The 5355-nt window shown below is 48.9% G+C and overlaps 1 pseudogene; it reads left to right on the forward strand.

Moving 5' to 3' along the window:
- Positions 1 to 531: 531 nt before the first annotated feature.
- On the forward strand, positions 532 to 1370 carry LOC108927983 (leucine-rich repeat-containing protein 30-like; annotated as a pseudogene).
- Positions 1371 to 5355: the final 3985 nt, after the last annotated feature.

Raw genomic sequence — 5355 nt, forward strand, 5'->3', positions numbered from 1 at the left:
CGATGGATGGATGGATGGAGTTTCCTGAAGAGTACCTTGCCCCTAATGGTTCAAGATGCTTGGACAAAATAACGCAGTTCCAGAACTGGCAGCGTTCATTCCATGAGTCCTCTTCAACATGAGCATTAAAGTGGGGTCACAAAGGACACGATGGCCAGTGACCACTCAGCTGTGACATCAAATGGCCAAACAGAATTGGCTCCAGTCCACAGTAGGATGCACTGAGGAGGCAGAGGCAGGTGTGTGTGCCGAAATCCAGTGAGACGTGGGATCTGTTGATGCCACTCCTGTAATTGGAGGACAGTCAGGATCATTGCTGGACAGACATAGGGGCCTTTCTTCTTCAGTATGTCACCGCTTTCCAACGACTTGGACCGGGAAAGGCCGTGAAATGCAATCAAGGTATGGAGTTCGCATGCAAGTGACTGTGTGTCTGCGAAGAGTTGCTGGACTGCAGTCCGAGAGAACTTTCTTGAGGAAGCAGTGTTTGGAGAACATATTATATTTCAGAGGAGAAGGTGCCAGTGCAGCATGGGGCTGAAGCAGTCAAAAGACTTTGTAGGGGAGCAGGCAGAGAAGCCAGTGAAGAGGAACCTGGTGAAGGCGAAGAACTAAGTCTTCTTTGGAAAGGATCTGCAAGCATGTCACCAACCACTCTGGGTACAGAACTCTCAGCTCGGCTATGTGTCTTCTAGATGAGGCCCTGGAGGAGCAGTGGGAGCTAAAAGATTTGCAGAAGCTCAACCTCGCACTCAATTTTTTGAGCACCCTGTCCCAAGTTGTGTGGTTCCTGAAGAATCTGATGGTTCTCTAGGGGAATGAGCTGGACAGTCTGTCTGCCGAGGATGATCAGCTAAGGAGATTATTCACATACCACGACTGGCTGCTGGAGATGTTTGTGTGAGGTGAGTTTATGCAACAGCCTGGAGGTCATCACTCTGGAACACAACCAGATCACGGAGCTACCCAGCAGTCTAGTAGACATGCCCCATCTCACCAAGCTCAACCTCATCTCCTACAACCCTACCTGTATCTATGGCATGACTAATTTGGTATCCCTGCACATGTCCTGCAATGGTTAGGAAAATCTCCAACTGGATCCAGGAGCTGGTCAATCTGAGGATCGTCCTTGTGAAGGGGAACAGCGTCCACTCACTTCGCAAGACTGTCTGCTTCTTGACTTCAAAATGGACATCAGAGAGCTGCAGAGCATGCCCTTCGAGATGCACCTACAGCAGAGGTTGGGGATTCTGGCATGTCACCCGCTGGATAAAGGCCTTCCTATCATGCACAACCCACTGCTGAAGTGCATCAAGTAGGTCCTTCAGCAGGGAATCAATGCCCTGCACAACTATCTCAAGCCCGTGTGAAAAGGGCCACTGAATTTCGACTCTGACTTGGCATCACTCAGCTAACCAGCCACCTGGTCTCCTGTGATGGCTGTAACAGATCTGAGCAGAGAGGGCATTTTAATAATTCAACATCAGTGGTTTTGTTGATGTCACGCCCCCAACCACGTGCCCAACAACCGCACCTGTGGGAGATTAAGAAGGACGGGTATGAAAGTGGCAGCCTGGAAACACCTGATTGCGGAACCTCACCGTTAGGAAGACGCAACTCGCAGCTCGCTCCGTGCTCCACGACCCACGACCTGTCTCCCTTGTTTGCTCCTCATTCTCTCCTCCCCGTTCCTCTCCACTCCTCTCTCCTCCTCGCCTCTCCTCTCCTTGTCCCGGTGCCCTTGTCTCGGATGATCCTCGGCTCTTCGACCTACGGCTTCGTTCCACCGGCCACGGTTTTGTGTTACTCTCCGAACAACGTTTGCAGATCGCCTGACTCTTGCTCGTCCCCGACCACTCTTTGTTTTTCGCTGACCAGACACAGCGCTTGAGTCCGTTGAATCGGTCTCCCAGCGTGACAGTTGAAGGTAGAAAGGGATGACAAAACCGGACATGTTGCCATTGCCATGCTTTATGATTTTAGAATAAGACTTCACTGAAATAGTGATATTAAAGGGCGGAAATGAGCAAAAATGAGTTTACTTATGCAGCTATTTTTGAGCAGATTTTTTTTTGCCAACATATTTGTGTTATGATGAAGCGTAACGGGGGGCACAGTGGTGCAGCGGGTTTGGCTGGGGTCTGCCCTGGTGTCTGCCCTGTGGTGGGTCTGAGGTTCAAGTCCTGCTTGGGGTGCCTTGTGATGGACCGGCGTCCTGTCCGGGGTGAGTCCCCGTGCCCTGTTTGCCGGGTTAGGCTCTGGCTCGCCATGACCTCGCTTGGGACAAGCAGTTGTAGATGTTGTGTGTGTGAGTGTGTGTGTGTGTGTGTGTGTGTGTGTGTGTGTGTGTGTGTGTGCGTGCATGCGTGCGTGTGTGTGAAGAGTCACATATAGGGAGGTGAACTGAAATTCAATTCTCAAACATGGCTCCAAAAAGACTGGGTCACACAACACATATTATCATAACAGTAATATGATATCTGTCACAAGTCTGTTAGCTGCTTCTTGCTCTCAGAGTGGCTGATTAAACTTGATTACCAGAATAAGAGGGGGGAGCGATGATTCCTAGCGAATTAATCAGTTGGAGCCGTTCTATCAGCAACTGCTTTGTTCCAAACAGGGAATAAAATGATATTCAATAATGCACAGTTACCAGGAGTAAGAGGGTAACAAATGGTTGACTTTAAATGAAAGAGGTTTGACCGAAACACCAACCTGGAGTCTTACATCACACACAAGTACTGATGGTCCCCGAGTTACAGTTTTTTTACTTCATGATGGTGCGATAGCGATACGCATTCAGTAGAAACTGTACTTCGAATTTTGAATTTTTTTCCAGGTAAGCGATACGTGGTACGATACTCTCTCAAGATGCTGAGCGGCGGCAACGATCCGCATCTCCCAGCCCGCAACATGGTCACCAGTGAACACAACTGATACTCTACAATGTTCTGTGTTGCCAGCATTTTTTTAGATACCCCAATAGCTAGGGTGTGTTTTGCGAATCCGTCATGTCTTCAAAACGCCCATCTGTGTCTCCTGCTACTGGTGGGAAGAAGAAGAGGAAGGAAACTACTGTTGAGGAGAAACCCAAGATAATTTCCCAACATGAAGGCAACAAGTCCATAATGGCCATCACACGTGAACTTGGACTTTCGCATTCCACCATCTCGACCATCTTAAAGGATAAGAAGCGATGATGTTCGGTAGGTTAGGTGTATTACATACATTTCTGACTTTCGATATTTTCGACTTGCGATGGCTTTATCGGAACATAACCCCACCGTAATTCGGAGACCGTCTGTATTGAATTTTTCCTGGCGTTTGGTTCGATGCCCTAAATGCAAGAACTCAGTCCAGATGACTCCAAATGCTCTTCTCTATAGGTGCTACTCTGGCATATGGAAGGAACATTGAAGAGCCTTCCCAGTCTCAATATGGGCCATGACAATCACGGCGGAGCAGGATAATGGAAACAAAGGAGAATGTTAAATCCGACTCATCGGACGCCTTACGCGCCGATTAAATGTTCCATTTGATCACATCGACAAACAGCTCGGCAGAGCTCCCCGTTGCTCTTATCGAGACGAATGGGTTCAAACAGAAGTCTTGGGCTTTACCTTCTACTGGCTGAACTCATTCTGTCCTTGACCCGTTGTTGGCAAATGCATTTTGTACCTTCGCCAGACAGTTGAGTCTAAACCTTTTCCCTTGGATGTCCGCTTCGTAGCTCACGTACGATACGGACGCGTTGTTTCCGCAGCACGACGGGGTTCGACACGTGACGTGTGCGGACTTTTAGGCGAGCGTCCGTGTATTTGTGTCAAACTTCACAACTGCCGGTGCGGACGGTCAGGGTTTGTGCCCTCTTTCTAATACTCATCGTTTTTCATCTGGCGCCTTTGAAGCCAGTGCGGCTAATGTCGTCATCATTACGCTGAGCTCTTTTGACTCCGGTTAATGTCAGCGCAGATAACGTTTACTAGTGTATATTTCACAGGTTGCTGCACATGTACAGGGCTCATTTGGCGTCCTGTGCCGGTCAGCAGAATTCCCCGCTGATGTGAGGCCCACTGGCCTTTTTTCAAACCGCAGTCCTCCTTTGTGACCTGTAAATGTTGGGAGTCGATGCTCTGATCCGCCCTGGCGATAGGGTAATGATGTGCAGTGAAAGGAAATGTCGACTCTGCTGCTGGAAGTACGGACGTCGATGAAATGTAAATACACATCGGCTAATCAGCGTAAGGGAGTAAAGGCGCGCTCAACAGGGGGCAATCGGGCCTGAACACATACAAATTAAATAATGGCACCCTTTCTATCGTGGAAACAGAAATGTGAAATACACAAGAAGCACGGTAAATATGAATAAATATACATTTAAGAAAAATGTTAATTTTTTTTTTTGAGGGGGCGCGGTGGCGCAGTGGGTTGGACCACGGTCCTGCTCTTTGGTGGGTCTGGGGTTCGAGTCTCGCTTGGGGTGCCTTGCGACGGACTGGCGTCCTGTCCTGGGTGTGTCCCCTCCCGCTCCAGCCTTATGCCCTGAGTTGCCGGGTAGGCTCCGGCGACCCCGTATGGGATAAGCGGTTCTGAAAGTGTGTGTGTGTGTGTGTGTGTGTGTGTGTGTGTGTGTGTGTTAATTTTTTTTGAAACAAGATTGTAGAATACCATATGTAACTGATTTCTACAACATCTTTACCGCCCAGTAAAATCCACGTCGGAGAGGTCGGGCAATTTGATCAGAGGCTCTTGGAAAATTATTTATGGCTGTGTTTTGGAGAAAATACGGGGGAGCTCCGGACACGTGAAACGGAGCCATGTGCCGAAGCACAAACAACACCCTTCCTGCTAGATGCCCCAGGGGAGAGCAAGCGGGAGGCAACTGGACTCTCGGTGAGGAAGTGCGGATCGGCGTCCCTCTGCATTCCCGTTGCCCGCGTGGTCGTCGGCAGTTCGGTCCGAACGCTGGCCGCGGAGGCGCCGAGCAACGGGAAGATAGAAGCGTCGAAATCGGGCTCCGCGTTTGCGACCAGCTGGCCGACGGAGCGCTGAACACAATGGACCCCTTCCGCTGACACCTTCAGAGAAACACTTAACAGTAACGCCATTAAAAGCATTTTCCATTGAAAATATCCAGATGGATAAATGGGCGCTCGCACTTTAAGAATGTTTTTGGACAAATGCACCCGGAATATGAAGGACTAAATAAAGAAAATGCCTCTCTTATCAACCACACAGTACGAGTTTTGGCATTTGAAAAGCTTTTTAAGAAAAAAATCATGCCACTATATTTGTACATTTCTCTCTAACTCATATTTAAGTGTGTTCAGTTAAAGAATTAGATTACACTGGCAA

Source organism: Scleropages formosus, chromosome 7 (assembly GCF_900964775.1).
Source record: "Scleropages formosus chromosome 7, fSclFor1.1, whole genome shotgun sequence".
Taxonomy (NCBI): Eukaryota; Metazoa; Chordata; class Actinopteri; order Osteoglossiformes; family Osteoglossidae; genus Scleropages; species Scleropages formosus.